At 34.6% G+C, this 22,589-nt stretch overlaps 2 long non-coding RNA genes and 2 pseudogenes across 2 annotated transcripts; 1 reads left to right on the plus strand and 3 right to left on the minus strand.

Moving 5' to 3' along the window:
- Positions 1 to 2,838: 2,838 nt before the first annotated feature.
- LOC147489381 (putative receptor-like protein kinase At1g30570) lies at positions 2,839 to 8,168 on the minus strand (annotated as a pseudogene).
- A 2,588-nt stretch (positions 8,169 to 10,756) lies between these two features.
- Positions 10,757 to 11,907, plus strand: LOC147489382 (small ribosomal subunit protein eS19z-like; annotated as a pseudogene).
- Positions 11,908 to 20,462: 8,555 nt separating this feature from the next.
- LOC147489383 (uncharacterized) lies at positions 20,463 to 21,211 on the minus strand. Its single transcript, XR_015203159.1, has 3 exons — positions 21,148 to 21,211; positions 20,937 to 21,055; positions 20,463 to 20,768 (listed from the first exon to the last, which is right to left on the minus strand). It is a non-coding gene; the product is annotated as an uncharacterized LOC147489383 (long non-coding RNA).
- An 82-nt stretch (positions 21,212 to 21,293) lies between these two features.
- Positions 21,294 to 22,230, minus strand: LOC147489384 (uncharacterized). Its single transcript, XR_015203160.1, has 3 exons — positions 22,151 to 22,230; positions 21,764 to 22,069; positions 21,294 to 21,427 (listed from the first exon to the last, which is right to left on the minus strand). It is a non-coding gene; the product is annotated as an uncharacterized LOC147489384 (long non-coding RNA).
- Positions 22,231 to 22,589: the final 359 nt, after the last annotated feature.

A 22,589-nucleotide genomic window follows, 5' to 3' on the forward strand; every position in this document is an offset into this window, starting at 1 on the left:
TTTACAAAACAAATAAACATTTATTAATTATACATGATGATGTTTTTATTTATACATAAATCTTATTATTACATGAGGAAAATGTTAATCTTTTTTGTATTTTTTTTTTACGTAATGAAATAAAAGAAAACATAAAATTTGGTACTTTTCCTAACCACAACTGTGAAATAACACTACCTAGATAGGACTTTTATATTGCTCATATTCACTCTAAACTTCTATCGTTCAATCTGGTAATTTACTAATGACCATAGCCATGAAACACTACCTAAACAGGATTTTTATACATGAACATAGTTTTGTAAGTTATACGTCTTCCGATTTTCTATTTATCGATCATAAAGACCGATTTTCTATTTATCGATCATAAAGAAACACGGATTTTGCATCCATAGAATAAAATGAATATGCAACACTCAACTAATATAAATGCAACTTTCTGTTTCTGTCATATATTACAACATTTGCGACACTTAAGGTAACATAATTACAGGAAATTTATAGCATCAAAAGAAATAGAAGTTTATAGCATCAAAAGAAACGGAGAGGATGTGAAGTCATTATGAACTCAGGTTCTCCTCCCCATGTACAACCATGTTGTGCATCTATTACTCACCTAAACAAAAAATACATGTTGATTAAGATATTGTTATCTTCTGAGAAGATGTCAAGTAAGTAGATTAAGAGATAAAAGAATATGGTATATAAACATATATGATCTCCCAAGTCTATGCAAAGGGTAAGGACATGTTTATGAGAATTTTATAAGTAAACGGCGTGCATGTGTCCCGTGCATTGGTAGAAAAAATAGTACTAAATGAGAATGTGAGATTAGTTTGTAAATATATGACTTGCAGGTGCAAAGTACCTTTGTCTGAGGCTATTTGTGTTCCAATAACAAAATGTCTTTTAGAATCTAGATGTACTAATATATAGCTAACACTTTAATATGACATTATAATAGACATGCTCAAAACCTATTTCCAGTGACGTAAGTAAATGCCACACGAAAGCAATAAAAAATGGAAGAAATAATGTATATGATGATTGCAAACCAAGACAATGGAACATGGTAAATTATCAGTACTATTATATAGAACTCAACCGCATGTTGGGACATCTATGTTCATGCAATCTTACTATCTGACCTCATGTCCCGTTATATTTTACCAACACTTAAAAATAATTAGTAATTAACTCTAAAGGAGATGGAGTGGAAATGAAATGGTAACAACTATTAAAATAAACTGAAGAAATATTACCTTAATGAGTATCCAATAACTGTTGCATCCCATATTTGTTTTTCAATAGAAGAAGCCAAATCCTAAACTCCGATCCCCCACCTCTTTCATGTAACTCAATCGTTACCCCTGAGGAACATCATTTGAAAATTTCGAAAGCGGTAAGAAACTAAGTAGCCTGAATGGATTGCTTAAAAATATTATACTACCTTGATTATCCAGAAAACTAAGAAGCATATTTACCCAGGGCTACTCAGATCTACTTAACAACCAACTATTGTGACTAAATATAGAGTTGAACAAAATTGGATGGCCTTCGGCCATCCTTGAAATGTCACTCTTAAACTACAAAAAGACCTTAGAATGACTAATTATGGATACTGAGGTTTCTTTTTATTTATGAATGATGACTGCTTCAGCAATTTTGAATAGAATATAAATATACAATTCATACATTCCATGTGAGACGACATGGAGTAGCTCCATATATTACGTACACCCCAAATTCAAGAGTCATTGAATGATTAATTAAATGAATAATTATATTTGTTCCATGATGTGTAGTAAAAGCGCTGGGTAGTACGTGACCAATGACACAATCTTATTAATCGTGTCAAAGAACCTGGCCAATTCATTGCCAAAAATAAAACACTATTTCGGTGGTTAAATATTCTACATGCATACTGAGAGCCCCAACTTGTATTAACGCATATAAAGGCAGTGGAATAGATTACCTTAAACCCGCATATAAAGGTAGTGGAATAGATTCTCTTAGACCTCAAAAGTCATAGGTAATAAAAGAATTAAAGAAGATGATGAATAGAAAACCTGCTCCTTCATCCTGTAACAACAACAGGTGCTGCTTCATAGTAGTAACTTAGGAATTAAGTGTCGGTCTTCAGCAACTCAACTATGGAAAGAGAGAATCAACACTAATATTGGTAAAAATGGCTTCTAATTAGCAATAAAGATGACACTTAAACTTATTCAAAAATAATCAAAATTTATTAGCACATGTAATTTTAAAGAAGGCAGTGGCTACTGTATTGCATTAATTTGGAATATAATCAAAACACTGATACATTAAACCACTGGAAAAACAAAAAATGGAAATACAAAGAATATAAAAACCTATGAAAATTGAAGAATGGAAATCAAAACCCAAATCCATTGATTGAAAACTATCTAATACCTAAGTTGTAACTTTTTGCTCCAAGATATTCTATGTTGTGGCAACCCATAATGTATTCTTCTGAAATTTCAAAATAGAAAACACAATTGGAACAATCAATACTATGACGGTTCTGTCTGGCTAAAACCAGCCACTAACAAAACTAAATGTCAAATGGGAGAAAATGCAAAAAAGAAAAACAAATTATAGCTAGATGCTTTAAGCCCGCATAGTTAGCTCAGGCGCAAACCATGGTTTGAGTAACATAGCCCAAACACATCTAATACATATAACGTGTTAAGATGACGAACCTTTATGCCATTATAATTTCTATGCTCAGAAACATAAATAACTTCCAACGCGCCGTGCAATCTTGCAACTAGCATGTCTGAAGGCCTGTAGGTAGAATAATGTGTTCTTTATGTTTCACAACTTTTCAGGCTTCTTCCCCCAACCACCACGTTTCCCAAGTGGTCTATGAAGAATACATATAGCAACCGACACCTTTAAAATAGGCAAATAACTGTCAGCGAATCGAGTATTTGAAAAGATTTACACGAACATGAAGTCAAAGTATCATCTTCACTAATTAGGTACAGTTTACTGTCTGCAACTTTTGATATAATGCTCATTTTAGCGTTGCAATGTGATAAGTTGTTGAATTGAAGCTACCTTTGAGACGGGTTTTTCCCTGTTGATTGTTCTTTGCTCTTCTCTTTCTTTTTTGGTTGCCAAGCTAGATCCTGGTTTTGTATTTCCTGGTTTTGTATTTAGCATCAACAAACCCTGGCATTTTAGGACACATCCAACCAAAAGAAGGGGAGCAACTCCAAACTGCCAAAAAAAAACCTTCGTTAGCCCAAAAAGCTATCTCACACGCAAAACCATTGGTTGAATACCATAGAAGTAGAGTTATTATGATAAAGATGATGGCCCTCCATGCTGGATCAGAAGTTGTAGTTCTATGCTTAGAAACATAAGAAGCTATGCAATCTTGCAGCATGTCCGAAAGCTTGTTGGTAGCATCTTGCGTGCTTTGTGCTCCATACTTTTCCAGCAGTAACATGACAATACGGATTCCTTATATCCAAAGACTCTAGCTAGCTCCTTACATGTGAAATACTAAATCAAAGACAACTCATTAAAAGCTTCAAAGTTCACAACACTTTACATATAATGCCTTAGTCATCACCCTACTCTTTTCATATTTAAAAATATGAAGATTCCAAACAGTTCAAATCCCAAAGTGGAAGCTTAAAATGCTACAAACCAACGAATATTTCATTGATAACGTCAATGAATGTTAGACGTACTCTTGCCCGGTAAGAAACCAACTAACATGTGATTAAACCATGACTTAGTCATCATGTACTTATATTTAAAATCTAATAGTAGCCTAATTATTTATCATATTTGTAACAAAATTCCGTGCTCAAAGCATGCAAGGACTTCCAATGTTAATACTTATTAGTAGTGGGATTTGGTCTTACTGTTAATTCATTATTAGTTGTAAACTATTAATCTTTTTTTGCATTTCAGTGAAGGGAGTCATCTAAATTAAAGGATTACTGGGCATCAGAACTCGGTCCACGTACAAATTCTACGCAACAAAGGAGGTCATTTTTCTCAGTGACCATATTAAATCTATATCAATGACACAACGCAACTTAATTAATGAATGCATGTGATAAAAGACTCAAACAGTATTAAAATTAGCTCAATTGATATCATTTTGCATACCAGCACATAAAACAAAGTTTAAGATGGTAAAGGGAGTCATACATCCTTTGAACATTTAGTTTCAATGTTGATGTCCAGCCTTCATTCGTAGCAGCCAATGTCGAAGAGCGAAATATCTGCAAGACAGATACCAATATGCACTTAGTAAAGAAAAAATCAAGCCAAGTTAAGTTTTAATGAGATGAGTATGGTAATGAATAGTTTGAGTGTTATATCAACTAAACCATCTTAAACCCCTGCAATAAGAAACTCCCTTTTCTCTTAGAAAGTTCTTCCAGTGCAAGTCTGAGACATTCAAATCATCTTTCATTGTTTACATTCCCTGTAGGTCATCAGTAAGTTTTAGTAGTACCCTAGCATTAAAATGAATTAACATAATGTGAAAGAGTTACCTCAAATTATCACAAAAAAAGTGAGAACCTTTCCAATTCTCAATGAGCGCATCACTACAAATACAAAATATAAATACCTCAATATCAAAATATCGTTCGATCAGTGAAACTGCATAAATTCAAGAATACTACAAAGAGCAAGTTGCAGTACTTTTAGTTTGAATCCCATTTCTCTGATTAGCTTAATTTCCTTGGTGGACAGAGGCTAAGTGAAGAGTTGCCCAATTATAAGAACAAAGAAGAAAGGTCATCATTCTTGGTATGACTATGCCACAAAGCTATTAGTGTGTTTAACTGTTCAAGCAATAATAACAATATCGACAAAATAGTAGGTCGGCCAATAAGTAGTGCATGATAAGAAGTTTGTTCAAGTCTCTATTGTATGTCATTGGATGTCTTCCCTAAATCTGATTGGTTTACAACTTAGTCTCTTAAAAAAATATATCTAAGAGAGCTATTCTTCTATATATAGGTCATCTACATAAGAATAATATGAAAAACATAGTAACAAAATTTGATCCTTTAATTTATCGACTTCGTATAGCTTAACGTGAAAATGTTAAGATCATTCACTTCACTTAAAGATCGACATAATGCTCTTTGAATGGTTTCTACATCTATTTGCTATTTACAATTCACAATCTATCTATATATTACCTTGAACATATACTTTATAAAAAAATTTACAATAAGTTCATTCACTAAGTAGTAGGACATTCTTTCACTTATTATTATTTTTTTTTTTCTAAAAAAACACTTATAGAAGACTAACTTGAGACCACCCAAAAGAAAAATGAGATATCCATTTGAAATCAACAAAAATTGTGGAAATTCTACTCATATTATACCACAATAAATCATATTATATCAAAAGTTCTGAAAAACATAAGTTTGTAAAATATATTATACCAAAAATAAATATTCAACAATCTTAATGATAATATCTTTGATAAGGATTATGTCAAGTTGACTGAAATTGTTTAATTACTTACCCTTCAAGACGTCGATCCACAATATTTTCTAGTTCTCCCTGTCGTTGTCATCGGAATGCCCATTCTGCAAGGTTTATCTGATATTTCGGTAGGCTTGGATTGATAACAGGTCGAGCACACATAACTTCAACCAGCACCACACCAAATGAATACACATCAGACTTCTCGGTCAATTGTTTCGTACGGAAGTATTCTGGATCAAGATATCCAAAGCTTCCCTTTACTGCAGTACTCACATGAGTATGATCAAGTGCAGGACCATCATTTGACAACCCGAAATCTGCCATCTTTGCAACAAAACTCTCATCTAATAGAATATTTGTCGTCTTAACATTCCTGTGAATTATACCCCCGCCTCTTTGCCCCTGTAGATGAAGGTAATAGAGACCCCCGAAGCAAAGACCTATACATGCATCTAATATTTGCCTCCACGACAAAGGAGGAAGATCACTACCAAACAGGTGAGCCCTGAGGGTTCCATTGGCCATGTACTCGTACACCAAGATCGTCTCGTTTTGTTCCTCACATAACCTAATCATTGAGACCAAATGGCGGTGTCTAGTTGAGTTTTGATAGCATCTCAATTTCAGTCTCAAATTCTCTCAGGCCTTGCTGCGATTATGGGTGAGCCCGCTTGGATGACTGACCGAGGAGCCATCGTCAATCTCTCCCTTGTAAACTTTACCAAAACCTCCAACTCCGATCACTAAAGAGTTGTCGAAGTTATTTGTAGCAAGTCGAAATTCTGCTAATGTGAAATGTTTGCCAACTTTATTATTAGTCATAGACCTAGTAAAGTTTAAAGTTCCAACAGGGAATTTGGATCCTTGAGCACTTGTAGTGCCATTTCCAATGGTGAAAAAAGGGCCATCTAGGTGGATTGTTTTTGGCGGAGCTGTTTTTCCCTTTGGCCCAAGAATGTGAGAAAAAACATAGTACACAAAAATGCAAGAAGAGCAATGGAAGCAATCCCGATCCAATTCCCACCCAAAGAGCCCGACCGCTTCACACTGATGCATTTCCACCGTAAACTCGACGGCTTTGATGGATAAGAAAGATCCCCTCTTTGACTGAGCTTAAATATCTCCAATCCATTCAATAATGCATCAGTTCCAGAAGCACCAGCAGATGTATCAGTCCCTAACTGAATCCAAAGAGTGTCAATCTTAGAAGACACCATATCGAGGTAATCCGATTTCAGTATGCATGGGAGTGACCATCTTCATCAAGTTCTCTTATCAATACTTCGTTCAGTTCGTTGACTATGCTACTATATTACTTACAGAGATTTCAAGTGACTAAGCTTCCCAAGCTCAGGCGATAATGTTCCTCCCAAAGACAGCCCACTTAGATCCCTATAGAACATAAGATTGAAGCACCTAAGTGTAACATAACACTAAACACACATATCGTTCAATAGAAATCCTTATACGAACTATATTATCTAAAATAATAAATTTTCCTACTGAAAGTAGTGAACTACAATTAACTTGAAAAAACACCATATGGATCACTATCCACGTGTTCCTAAAAATCCAACAATGTTGATCCTGCAATTCCATTGAATCGTGAATTGTATTCATTAAAACAAAGCCATAAGGTTCTAATACTAGTAAAAGTATAAAAACATAACAAAGACTCATACCTTCAAGATTGAGGGACCAACACTCGTGGATTTTGAAGAGAAAAATCAAAACAACGAAACAAAACATCTTGTGGAGCTGGAATCCGAATGAATTCCATTGGCTCCTCATTGTTTGATATTACAAATGCCGTAGTAACAATTAGTACCAAGAATAGCAATACTCACAAAAATCGCCAGGGTTATTATTACACAAAACACTCCTTCGATCTTCTTTTACCCGTAAAAAATCAAGGACCTCGTTTGTATTACCCAAAAATAAAAAATAAAAAACTTAAATCTATAATCTCTTGGAGGATGAGATTTAGTGCTGGTGAGGTTTGTTAGCAGCCGGCTGACAGACGGAACTTTTTGGTTTCTTACTTGTGGGGGGTTTTGTTTTTTTTTTACTCGTGGGTTTAAGACTTTAATTTTAAGTTCGAGACGCCCCAAATATAAAATTTGAGGAGTTCAGAGTAATACAAAATTAAATGTAGGAGATTTAAACAAATCTAAGGAGGTATTTCTAATTATTAGAGCCTCCTCTTTTTAAAGACCACTAATATTGCTCCGTGTGCAAAATAGAGCGATATGGTGAGGAGAGAGAATGTCTTGAAGCTTTTTATATATATATATATATATATATATATATATATATATATATATATATATATATATATATAGATGGGTCAATTGAAGGTCTCGATGACTGAAGAAACGTGGTGGATGTAGCAATGGGTCAATTGATGGGCTCGATGACAGAAGAAACCTGGTGGATGAAGCCAGGAATGTTATAGACTTATAGGTCAAGAGCAAAGGAAAAAAGATGTTCGCCCAACTAGTAGTCCTCGAGCCTCCAATTTAATAAATAATTGGAGGCTGGTCAACTTGCTGAAATCCCATTAGTCTAGTTGGGCTTAAATATCATATTATGGCCTAATTAATATGGTCATTTTCAACTAACCAGACAATAACCGAGAAAATTGTGAACATGTTTGCATAGTTGCCCATTACTTATATTCTGTCCTATATGTTGTTGGGCATATATAATGGAGGGTATAAATTTTTGGGTTAACTAGTATTACCCCCCCCACTAGATGAGCCAATTAGGATTTTCCCCCCACTAGATGGGAAATTAGGGTCTCCCCCTTAAACACACGGTCAACTTGGTTTGACTGTTAACTTTTAAGTCAAATAATTGAAAATTACACAAATGCCCTCATTGTTTTCAAAAAGAAAATATTCAATTTTAATTAGGTGGGGGCATTTATGTCATTTTCAGTTGTTTGACTTGAAAGTTAACGGTCAAACCAAGTTGACTGTGTGTTTAGGGGGGATAATTTCCCATCTAGTGGGGGGGAAATCATAATTGGCTCATCTAGTAGGGGGTAACACTAGTTCACCCTAAATTTTTTAAAGTGTAAAATTTATATTCTAAATGGTAAAAATATGTTTTCAATGGGGGATGTAAATCTCTGATGATAAGCTAATAGTTAATAGAGGGGGTGGAGAATTTTCCATCCGGCTATTAGTTAATAAACATCTCTCGGGCGTCACTTGAAGTAACGTCCCAACTAAAAAAAAAATCGGATGTCACATAAACTCACTTCTGTTTTAATTTTTTTTAGAATTATAACGTTTGCAACGGACAAAGACCGTCATTTATTGGTTGGGTCAGTTTTAGTTAATACAGACGTTACTCAAAGTGACATGAGTTTTATCTCTTTTTTACTTAAACCATTTGCGACGGACTTTGACCGTCGTTTTTTCCCAATTTTTTTATTTTACAAACTGTTAAGCTTTGTTGCATTGGATACTATTTTGGGTGTGGAAACTATTAGTGTGTAAGAGGCATAGGTCGAGATTTCGAAATTCTCGGAATTCGACAAATCCAAAAATGAAATTCATCAAATTTCGACCACTATCATATTCGGAATTTCGATTGATTTTGGAATAATCAATATTTCGACTCTATATTTGAAATTCCATTTTTTAAAAACTGAAATATTGGAATTCCGAAATTTTGTTTGGAATCACGAACACTGGTAAGAGGGGTTATAAAATCCTAGTGGCACTTATGTGGATGTGTATATATACACTCTCCATTGGAGATGCTCTTACAATCGATTGCATTATAGGCTGGCTAGGCCGACATACAGAAGTGACATACAATTCTACCTATCTACACAATGAATTAAAAACTGGTTTTCTGAGGATGATATCTCCACAATATAGAGATCATCTCTACAAAAACAGCTCCTTAAAACATGTCAATTCATAAATTTATCTGACGGTTCAGAATTTAAATATTTTTTTTACAAGCCTAGAGATATCCAATTGAGCTGATTTTTGTGGAGATGATATCCATAGTAGGTAAGTCATCTTTACTAAAAATCAGCTCTTAGTTCAATGTAAAAGCCTACTTTTGGAATGTGTATGTCATTTCCGTATGTCAATTTTATATAGAGCCACCCCATCGATTTACAAATTAAATTAAGACCTCATTTTTTGTAGATATGATCTTCTCACAATGGATAGCATATCCACAAAATTTCATCCTATTTGGATATGTCCAACATTGCGAAAACTAATATTCAATTTTGAACATTTATCATTTTGAACATTTATCTAACAGTCCAAAATTTTCCGATTCCATAATAACATTTGATTAGGTTAGACATATTTAAATGAGCCAAAATTTGATAGGCATGTTATTCATAGTGGGAAGATTATATCTACAAAATATCAGCTTGTAATTCAACTTGTAGGATGAAATATGGTTTTATACGTTTAGATGTTGTTTCTTGAATTTGTTTAATCAAAGAACAAAGACATTGGCTGATCAAGGGAAAGTTTTTGTTTTGAACTGGGCCAACAATATTAGTTGTGTTTCCTGATCATTAGTCATAAATATTAGTTGGGTTTCCTGATCACGTAAGAAAAGAATAGATTGGGCTAGAAAGGCGCCTACGGACTACTTTTGTCTCAAATTGTTTCTCTTATATGGAGATGCTACGTGTCGAGGACCCATGTTCTTCTTCTTGACCATGACAATATATATTTCTTGTGTGCATAAATATTGTCCAACGTGTTGGTCCTCAACTCCTAATACTTATTTCGAACTTGAAATGTCCTTCGAGGCAATTTTTATTTTGTTTGGAATGCATAATATGCTTTGCTCATGTTGATTGGGTGATTTCAAATAATTAACCCTAATATTAACTTTAACCGATTGATAAAATGATTTGTAAACCTAAGAAAATGTGGTATAGTCATTAGAAAAGAACCCAAAATAATGCAATAACCATGTGATCGCTATTATCATTGGTATTGTTGTTGTTGTAGTCACAGTCGTCATCGCATTTGTCATCTTCATTTTTGTTAAACTAAATCTTACTGGAATTTACTTGCTAGGAAAAAAATAATAATAATAATAATAATAAATAAATAAATAAATAAATAAATATAATATATATATATATATATATATATATATATATATATATATATATATAGTTCGATCTTAAAAAAATGTGATTTAACTTAGTAATTAACGGACTAAACCTTACAGAATATCCACGAGATTTAGTCATCCAAAAACACTGAAAAAACCCCACCGTAATCTCTCTTTCTTATTTCTCGAGATCTCCTCTTATTTCTCTCTTTCCAAAATTTCTCTCACATACTTTTCTCTCTCCATTAACTATTCTCACTCTCAACCAAATTTAAATAAACAATAAAAAAATGTCTCGTTATCCTCTCTCACTTCAATACCTCTTGTTACTATTTACCTCACTTCTGTTTTTTTTTTCTCTCTCCTTGAAGTAGAAACAACCTCTGAGTTGAGTAACAATGGAGATTGCGCGAACAGTAAAAAACGTGTCACCTCATGAGTTCATCAAAGCTTATTCTTCTCACCTCAAGAGATCCGGCAAGGTATCTATCTATATACTATTTTCTTTTAATTTTATACTCAAGTAGCTTCCGAAAGATCTATGGTGGACGCAAGAGGAATGGAAGCCGTCCACCACATTTCTGCAAGAGCAGCAGTGGGATTGCTCGTCACATCCTGCAAGAGCTTGAGAAGATGAAAATTGTTGATGTTGATCCTAAGGGGTGAGTTATTTGATCACACCTTCCTTTTATTTTTTTTTTTTATTTTTTCTGTTTATTCAGGGTAAAAGGGAAAAGTATGTTAGGAAGGATTCTCTTCACAAATTTGATGGGCCCTACATGGAATGTAGTTCCCTCAAATATACACTTAAAATTTGAGTGACTATGATCTTGGCCTCGTTCTAAGGTTACTAAATCATTTAAGATCAAACTAAATTGTTGAGATAAAGAGCTATCTTCATTGGTAAGGAGCTACTCCTGCATTAGGAAGCATTTACCGACTTGTAAACAAGGTTTGCATTGCCTTTTTAAGAAATTCAAGAACCCATGTATGTTGAGAGGATGGCTTGTACCTCTTTAACTCCTTAGCATTTGATTGCAGCTCGTATTTTATGTTTTCCTTTTAATGGTCATGGTTTGGAATACGCATCAGACTTAGAAGCGTTCAAAGCAAAGTGTATATTTAAGTAGACATCCTATGCCAATTGAACCTTTTAGACTTTTAGCACTATTGAAAAACTAATATTGGTCATTGATTTTTTTTTTGGTAACAAATGGGAGGAGAATCACTTCTAGCGGACGCCGTGATCTTGACCAAGTTGCAGCGGGGAGGATTGTTGTTGCTCCGGCTCCTTGAGCAATTCATCTCGATTACTATCATCAAGAATGGTGTTTTAATACTTTGAGTTTCAGATTTTATTGTCGAATGAAAATGTGAGTCTAGAAACTTGATTGCTTTCTCTTGTAGTAAACACACTAGAAGAAATTGTTTTTTTGGCTTGACATAATTGATTTAAAGTGATGAAAATAGAGGTAAATGTAAGAAAATAGGTATAGTTTGAAGAGGGGGTACACTATGATCTATTTTGCTGTCATAAACAGATCATAGTCCTTGCACGAGGACAAGGTCAACTTATGCACCAGTTAGATAATCTCAGCAATTTTGTTCACGAGAGCTGGGGTGAAAGAAACCAGGAAGTAAGAACAGATAGGAGAAGCAGAATAGCTGATTTTGAATTCATTGGAATTCCTTTTATTCTAACATTAGCAGTTGGTGGGGTGGGAATGTTACTATATAAGAGTTGAGCTCTCTTGCAATAGCAGTTGAATATCTCTTCACTTGTAATGAAGAATGTATTCAATTGCATTTTTGTAGTTTTTGTATTTCATTTTAGATATTTTTTCCCAAGTCAAAATCTGCTTGGGAACTATATCGATTGTTTATGATTTTGAAAGGCAAATCACATCTCTTGCAACCATTGCAACCCTGTAAATTCATCCATTAAAGAAAGCAAGTTACATACCATCTTTTCAACAAGTCACAGACCATCTTTTTAGCAAGTCACATGATTGACCACTTCAAATTACAACCCTTGAATGAAATAAATGTACAAGACTAGTTACATTGGCTTCTCAAAATAAAATTGCAGTTGCAATCATCCATTACTAAAAAAAAGATAACAATATCTATTACGACTAGCGCGGTTTTCTTGAAATCTGATACTAACTTCTGGTGTCATTAAAGTTCCTCGTATGAAATATCCACCACCACCAGCTGCCATCGTGAGTACTTCATGCATATCAATGCAAAGCTCCATCACCTAATATCAAACAAAAATTCAACAGCTAAGATATACAACACTAAAAGGTAAAAAAATAATTCAAAAAATCGGTGTTTACCCGAGCCAGAATAAGAACCATCGTCACTATTAGAATTTGTATTAGTTTCATCCTCGTCGTCACATGAAGAAGTTTGCGAAGTTTTTTCGCTGCAAGGCAATTAACATTACAAAGAATATGTGAAATGCACTTTTAGAATTAAAAATAAAGGAAAAATAAAGTGCACAATTACTTACCCATTATTAAGCATTGGACAATTCCTTTTGTCATGAGACACTCCAACCTTATTGCAACCATTGCATCACCTACCTTTATTATGTTTTCCCTTCCTAAGTGCTTTCTCTTTTCCCCTCTTAATCCTTTTTCCGCACCCTTTTGCCCTTGCTTGACTCGGTTCTTTGTAATTGTTTTCCAAATTCGAACTCTTATTTTCATAAAGACTACATTTATCACGTGTTGCTGCTACACTTGTGCCACAATCAACTAACTTCTTAATCTCTTCGAAAGTGCACCATCTAAAGCATCAGTATATACTTTAATTGCTTCTTTACTTCTAAGAGCTTTATCAACTACAACGGTAGACATTTGAATAAGTTCATTCCTCTTCATGAGGTATAGTTTATCATCTTGTATCTCCATTCCACCATCATCAATGACTGTCTCTGATTTTCCAACTTTACACCATCTCTTTAAAATGTATTGGTTCGGCAATTTATCAAAATCATGCATTTTGTTCAAATATCCCAATACGTGTCTACAAATGACCCCCGAGCTTTCAAACATCTTGCAACCTGCATGAAGCAAAATCCAAATTTTTTTATAACAAATTTCCAAAGACTCTATACTTTTCCACCATTTTCTTCCCCAAGATTTTCCTTTCAACTTTATAAATACAACAACCTGTCATTGTCACCAAGAAGCTCAAATCTATAATTCAAGCTCTCCCACAACTCATCTTGAAATTTAAAAAATATCTCAAGTGTATAAACATCAGCCATGTGTACCAAAAAATTATGGGGCATTTTCAATTTAGGTTTCTCAATCATATCTTTGTTATATGCCATTAATTCTTCATGGCGTTGGTGCATAAGTCCCCTACCAAACTGAATCATAAAATCTACTAAAGAATTTTCCTTGGAAACATACCTCTTGTAGAATGAATGAGCGCTTTCCGCTCATTGACTACTTGACATACCAGCAGAGAAAATATGATTCACATATGCAGGCACCCATTGTGAACGAATATCGTACAATGACTATAACCATTTCTTTTCATGTAAACCACTCCTCTCAACAAGATCAGTCCATTTGGAGTCAAACTCGTCCTTTGTCTCACATCTCCATATGCAACTTGAGAACTCACTGTAGTACTCAATATACTTAATTGTATCTAATCTCTCCGAGAATTTTGTCAATATGTGCCAACTGCAGTACCTGTGACACAATACCCATATTTAATATGCCAAAAGAAAGAAAAATAAAACAAAACAAAAATTATAATACCTGTGATAAGTATTTGGAAGAGCTAGAGAAATGGCTTTTGTCATTCTTTGGATCCCCGACTGTTATAATCATCTTCGCGTTTTTTCGGCATAGCTTTTAAAATTGGTCGAATAACCAACCAAACGTAACTGCAGTCTCATCACATAAAAATGTACAAGCAAATAAAACGGTCTGGCCATGATTATTAACCCCATATAATGGTGCGAAAATCAATCCATATCGATTGGTTTTATACGTAGTATCAAAAATAACCACGTCTCCAAAAAACTTGTATGCTCGCCTAGAGGTTGCATCTGTCCAAAAACAATGAGTAATCTTTTGTCCAACATCTGCCTCAATTTTAAAAGTGAAAGAAGGATTCTTTGCTTGTTCCAATTTTAAGTACTCGTGAAACATATCTCCATCGTGGCCCCTCACCACATTACGCTTGTTCTTTTTCTGGTTATATAAATCCCTCTGTATAAAACCAATGTTTTCTATCCCACCTGACTGCACACCAAGCAAGTTGAATTGTTGATGTTGTGGTATATTAACCATGGCAAGTTGTTGCGTTAAACATTTTTGGGCAGTAGAAAAGCCACGGTGAGATCTTAGAAAGTGTACTCTACTCGGTGTTGACAACGAGTGAGTATGCCCCTCAATAAATACACTAACTACAAATGCACCAGATTTTGTCTTTGTTAATGCTATTTTTGCCTTACAATCTTCTTTTGTATTACCCCGACGCCTTTTTTTCCCAACATCCGCTACTAGTGAATTTTTTCCTTGTTTATAACAAACATATTCCTTTCTTATTGTTGCACCATCCTTCTTCTGCTGAGACCAACTACGTACACTAAACCCAGCTATTTTTGCATATTCATTGTAAAAGTTGTAAACATTATCCAATGATTCAAACTCCTGACCTACTTTTGGCTTCACGCCGTTTAATACTTGAGGAGTGTAAATCTCAATATTTTCAGCACCTAAGCTCCCACTCTCTACATCGACTTCCGGATTCTCCATTTCACTATAACCTGACACAAAAAAAAATTAAACTCATTACCAAAAAGCACTATATATGCAATAATAATTAATTATTATTTTAGCACGTACAGTACCTACTAATAAGTATAATAAACAAATGGAGATAATGCGTAAATAGTGTAGTGTGTGTAGTTAGTGGCATCTGTAAAGTATTGTTTATACTATGCATTTACATCCAAGTAAGGACAAGTCCCCTCTCCCATCTCTATAGAGTGCAATTACCACTCTTCCTGCACTATCTTTGATGGTTCCTCCATGCCCATTCCCTGCATGCATGTATCATTTAAAGCGTCATTCAATTTAAAACTTCCTTCTATGGGTGTAATCTAACAGCACATCTTGTCAACTGATGGCCCACTTGAAGACCATCTGAATGCCAATAAGCTTACCAAGATTGCTTGATTCGTCACCCAACTAAGCATTTTTATTTTTTGTTTGCACGGTCACCCAACTTAGTGCTCACACATATAGACAATTTCAACATGCATGACCGTTGCGGTTTATTCTCGTAGCATGGTCTTTTATGCACTGTGGTACTATGGTAGTATGTGATAATTGAAAATGAAGAATCAAAGAGTGTGACATTCATTTTTATTTTAATTTCAGAGTTTCTTAAACAACACCAACGCCAAAGTAGTACCGATTTATTTTTTGAACTATACATTGTAATTCTTTGAGTTATATAATCGTAAGTAATAAACACTTCAACTCCAAACCACTCTCTTAAATTTAAAATTATTTAAAATCAATATAATGTTAAACTGGAAGCTAATGTGTCATACTACAACTACTAGAAATACAATATATTCCATCGGGGAAAAAAAAAAGACTATATGCAAAATATTCTAGTTCTACTTCAATATGATATTGTTAAAAAAACATAAGTAGCACCAAATACCTTCAAACAATAGTGAAATTGTCCTTATTTACCGAAGAAAAAGTACTAGAAGGAGAATATGAATGGTTTTTTTTTTTTTTTTTTGGTGGAAGAGAGAAAAGAAAAAGATTTAAGTCGTGAGAAAAGAGAGCGAATCGTGAGGGAGAGGAAGAGGGAGAGAGAGAGAGTCACGTAATGGGGGAGAGAAAATAGGGAGGGAAAGAGAGAAATAAGAGAGAGAGATTACGGTGGGGTTTTTTTAGTGTTTTTGGATTACTAAATCTCGTTGATATTCTGTAAGGTTTAGTCCGTTAATTAATAAGTTAAGTACGTACTTCTAAGATCGGATCAGATATATATATATATATATATATATATATATATATATATATATATATATATATATATATATATATATATATATATATATATATACGGTTTGTCTAGGGTGCCACTCTTATAGTGACACCCTTATCTCACACTTCTTCTAGTCTCTCGGATCTGTTCATCAGATCACCAGATCTAGTTCGAAATAAAAATTGTGAAATTTCAAAATTTCGAACTAATTCAAAAACTGAAAAACGAAAAACACGAAATTCTCACTAAAACCCAATTCCATCGCTCCAGAGAGAGTTCTCTTGACGCCATTAACGACCACCTGAGCTCTCTTGACAGCACTCAACCAACGACCAAACCCCACCGAAATCAGTCGGTTTTAATCCCAAAAAAAAACCCAACGCTATGGTATAGCCAAAACTCGATTTCCCCACTCTTCACAAATCGCGATTTGACTCCATTACTGCCTTTCAAAGCTTCGCATGCAGAACGTATCCATGCATTATGGGCATCGTATATATTCGTATACGGTGGACTTGCTTTATGGACTACTTATAGATGGAGAAAACTTCGTAACACTGAAAACAGAGTCAGACTTCTTCAACAACGTCTTCGTTAACTTGTTGAAGCTGAAGAGCTTTCTTCTTCTTCTTCTTCAGCCACAATTGATAAACCCAAGGAATAGTTATTAGGTAATGTGTTTGAAGAAAATGTTAACCCCTCATTATATTTAGTTTTGTTTTTGGAATGTGGTTATGATTGTTTTTGGTGTTTTTTAGGTTGCCCGGCAAGGAAATGTGGAATTGGATCAGAATGGATAAATGGGTAGGAGTTATTTTTTGGCTTTTGAATTGATATTTTGGGAGTATTGATAAATTGATTAGGGTTTAGGGTTTTGGTGAATGAAGGGTATTTTGGTTATTGTGATGAGTTTTAATTGTAATGTGTTACGGTTTAAGATGTAGGTAGTGTGATACATTTGGTAGTTCACAAATGAATTCACATGTTTTATGGAATTCAGAAAAATGTATAAATGATAGTGTTTGTGATTTTTTGTAAAAGTTATATAATGTCTTTGAATGAATGCAGTTTCGAATAAGAATAAAAATTATTGCATTATGAACCATAGTTTTAGTATAGTTATTGAGGCCGTGACACAATAACTTCATATTTGATCCCTATGGTTTTACTTGTCTTGCTTTCCTGCCTATGTGTTTCCATTCTTAAGCAGTCATACACATAGGTATTTAAGATTGTTTGGCTATGTATGACAGTATGAGGCCTTCTTGTCGAGTAAGCTGTCGCCTCTAGCAAGGTATATGATCATTTATATAGTTCATATCATATATTCTACTACATTTTAGGGTTAGTGCATATTCATGACTCGAGTGCTGGTACCAAGTCCTTTAGAATTGCTCACTAAAATTAGACTTTTATCGAGCAAAACCACTCAAATATGCATTGTGTTAGTAAAGTGAGATATGGGATTTTTATAAAAGTGTAAATGAAAAACTGTTGCCACTTAGAAGTATGTTGTGGGCTATGAAACTTTTTATGACTTTATATTTCTAGTGTTCTTACCTTCCATTTTTCTAGGAGCCGTAACTAAAACATTTCTTGAAGCTTTAAGCTGACATATTCGTGCTGTGGTGTTGTACTTTTGCTGTCTTTGTCATGTTTTAGTTCCACTAAGATTTCGTTTTATTGCAATTATCTTGCACTTATCCTTTAGTGACTTTATAAAGATTGAAATTCATTCAGTAAATCTTCAAACTTTTGGAGCTTGATCATCAAATTGAAAAGAAAAGAAACACTATGAGTTTTTGGAGGGCGCGAATTGTATTCTTAAAAGGTAGTTTCTCGTTGTGGCCTTGCTATCTTATCAATTAATCTAGGTAGAAAACACGCATACATTGGGTTGGGAGCACGTATGGTGATCAATCTTGAAGAATTTGGTGGAAACCGTGACTTTGATGTGGATGATGCAGTCCAAAAGTTAGAGAAGATGGGTGTTGTTGCTCGGGTAAGCTTTTCATATATATTATTTTCATATCACTTTTCGTGAGGACGACTCCAAGGAATGCAGGTCTGCCTAACTAGAGGTAGGCATCCTTCGTCCCAACCGGCTCGACGGTGCAAACTATCTTGGATAGAAATATGTTAATGGCTTCCATCGCTATGTATGGGAGAAGTGGCATGGTCTCATGAGATGTTAGATAGTACCTAATGTATGGGAGAAATGGCTTCCATTGCATGATCCTTGTTGGCATGGTCTGCGAGATGTTAGATAGTAGGATTCTTGTTTTACATCAAGATTGAAAATAGTTGTTTGTTGGAAATAACTAGTGATTTCCATAGGTTGTATCAATTTTTTTTTTTATGAAAATGACCCGTATTGTCTAATTTAACTCAATGTATCATAATATTTTGGCAAAGTACCAACTCGTGTGATAATAGTAATTTAACTTTGAATCAGGTTGAGGCTCTTTCAAATTGAAAAGGCAACAATGTTTGCTTTTTAGAATAGAGGTATGTAGCGCTTAATTAGCTACACGGATAATGTAAAACTAGCAACCCCTTTTAATACTCTTATCTCGATGTCATTTTTTTGCAGAGGCCGCGATTATCAAGGCTTACGGAAGAACACAAGTTGGCACCCCCTGTGTCGATATAGCGTGTCCTTCATCAAGTGAGGATCTAGAAGCGGGGACATGGGAGGTGTCCAAAGCAAAATTAAGGCCCTTGTTTACTTAACAATATTCAACTGGGAGTCGGCACTTAGGATCATTGCTTCGACAATTGGATGTTATTTTTCTGTCGGTGCTTTCTTAAGAAGGAACTCCTCGGCAAAAATTTTTGCTCTTGTTTACCTTGTATGCCTTCATTTTGGGTTTCATATATATTCATGTCACATTCTCAAGCATCCGATTCCAGATCCGGTGCTATCATCTCCCTGGAAAGCATCAATAAGACAAGTGGACCGACGAGCTTGTTGCACTATAGCTTGTCGGAGGTCGTCATTCCATGTATAGAGTGATTCTTGTCTTCGCATAACCTTTTTAAAAATGTGAATATCGAGTCCAAGTTAAGTGAGTTTTCCAAAAAATAAACTTGGGGGATGTCCTAATGTGGCAATTTGAGGTTTTGAAACAACGTGAAAATAAACAAGCACTAGTTATTGCACAGAGCTCCCACTCAATAGTCAATACCCAATATAAGTCGTAATGCACAAAACTTTGTACTTTGCTAGCGTCAACTCATGGAGAGGATGAAAGTTTCTGATTTAGCCATTGGTCAATTCAAGAAACTCGTCTGAGTTTCGACAAACGCTACCTTACTCTGGTAGAATGGTACGTTACTATGCTTTGCAGCTCCTATTCAAAAATTTATTTTCTTTCGGCTTTGAAATTTTTTGAAAGACCAAGCAAGATGGTCATGTAAATCAACACTTTAGGTAGTACAGATATTTTTTTGTTGTGAACCTAGTACAGATTTACAGTGTAATTTTTTGCATTGTATTCTACTCACAAATTGTTGGAGTGCCTACACAAGGCTCTCACGTGTAAACAGCAAATTTTTCTTTTTTCTCAATACAATTACCCTTTAGCAAAAAGAAAATGATGGTCATGTTGAGAACTCCAATAATAGATGCTTTAACAATTAATTCTGAAAATTGACCACCATCTATTGAATTACACAGGGTGTTTAATTATCCATCGCCTATAGCTTCCATCTATTACTCAATGATACTGTCTAGAGTCTAGACACAACGCTTGTGTTACCAACTGAAAACAGCAGTTAGAAGTGCAGCATAACAGCACTAAACAGGATGGTGGGCATAGAATGCTTTGAAATCCCATTAATGATATAGCCAATTGTTATCGAAAAGCTTGAGTTGAACTCGGACAATCAATCGCCAACATCTGTAATCTTCTTATCATACGAATAATACATAAATATACAACAAAGCTATGAGAACAAAATTATTTCAAAATCTTCAGAAACTTGCAATTTGAATTTTGAAAGGAGTTGCGATATGTAGAACTTAAATGGTCAGCAGTGAAACCGTAGCTGGATTTTCAAATCATCATCCCATCTTCAATTCCTTGCTTGCTTGTCTCTGGTCTTTTCTATACCTTGCAAACATGAAAATAATCTTGAGAATTACCAAGGAAATGCCATACTGGAAAACACCTCAAATTGTTGTATATATAATATATGAAAATCGGTTATGTTTAAGTTGAGTGTTGTGCATCTGTGTCCAAGCCAAAATGAAGTTTGTTTTTCCCAAAGCAAAAGCTTACCAATTCAACATTTCACCTTGATGAAGATACGACTATAAATGGGGAACTCGAAAAGGAAAACAACTTTGAACCAAGCTGGCAGCTTGTCATACACAAATGGAGGCAGTGGAATTAGTGGACTGCAGAAAACACGAAATAACAAAATATAGTACTTGACATTTCTTCTTGACTGGACACTTAACTTGGAAGGTATTAAGGCAAAATGACTGACCTCGTTGTTCTTTTATAGAACACATATTCTGGTCTATTGCTAAACTTCTGATCGGCTGATTTTTGCACCAACAAATTTTTGCAAGAACATTAGAAAATTTTCCATCTTTTGCTGTTACATCATATGAGATTTAAAACCAGGGAATACTAACCTCAAGCAATGGAATGCCACTGACAAAAAGTAACAAAAGAGTAAGAAATACTGGTCCATGGATTACAAGCCATTCTGCACCTTCCAGTACTGAAGTGGAAGCCACAAAAACTCCCCACCATAGGAAAATCTGCATCACTCCCAAAAAACCAATGATAATTTAAACTTTGTAATGCTCTTTGCATGTTCACATTGTACATCCGTACATGTCTGTGCTTCCAGATATTGGTAATAGCACTATTTTAAGGAGATAAAAACAAAGGAAATTTGGAAAGTGAACTTAATATCAATTTGAAGTATAGGTTGTATAAGCAAGTGCTCCATTTCGCCAGATAACCAAACAAGAAAGCTACTCATCAGAAATTATAATGTTTGTGTGTAGGTAGAAGATGCACCTATCACTGCTCAAGTTAAAGAGAATTAACTGTTCACAAGATTAAAAGAAAATAAGGAAAGATCAACTAACCTCGCCAAAATAATTTGGATGTCGAGAATATTTCCAGAGCCCAACATTGCACCACCTTCCTCTATTGTCTGCAGAGTTCTTGAATGCCAGCTTTTGTTGATCCGCAGTTGCTTCTATAAACTTCTATAAACAACTCATGATTTACTGTAGGAGGATCACTGGTGAATACCATCTTCTGTTGAGAAAAGAAGTCATCCAAAGTTGGAATGAATGTCTCCAGGGAGAGCCTAATTTCACTCCCGTCAAAATCAACAACCTTTATACCCGTGAACATATCCTCAATCAATCTGACCCACAGCTTCAATCCTATAATGCATCGAAAATCATAAAAAGACAGTTAAACACAAACATGGATACTTGACCTACAAGGCCACAACGAGAAACTACCTTTTAAGAATACAATTGCGGCCCTCCAAAAAACTCATAGTGTTTCTTTTCTTTTCAATTTGATGATCAAGCTCCAAAAGTGAAAGATTTTACAAAGAATCTGAATTTCAATCTTTATAAAGTCACTAAAGGATAAGTGCAAGATAATTGCAATAAAACGAAATCTTAGTGGAACTAAAACATGACAAAGACAAAGCAAAAGTACAACACCACAAAGATTTAATATGTCACCTTTTAAAGCTTCAAGAAATGTTTTAGTTACGGCTCCTAGAAAAATGGAAGGTAAGAACACTAGAAATATAAAGTCATAAAAGTTTCATAGCCCACAACATACTTCTAAGTGGCAACAGTTTTTCATTTACACTTTTATAAAAATCCCATATCTCACTTTACTAACACAATGCATATTTGAGTGGTTTTGTTTCGATAAAAGTCTAAT

This window comes from Coptis chinensis, chromosome 7, assembly GCF_015680905.1.
Source record: "Coptis chinensis isolate HL-2020 chromosome 7, ASM1568090v1, whole genome shotgun sequence".
Classification (NCBI taxonomy): domain Eukaryota; kingdom Viridiplantae; phylum Streptophyta; class Magnoliopsida; order Ranunculales; family Ranunculaceae; genus Coptis; species Coptis chinensis.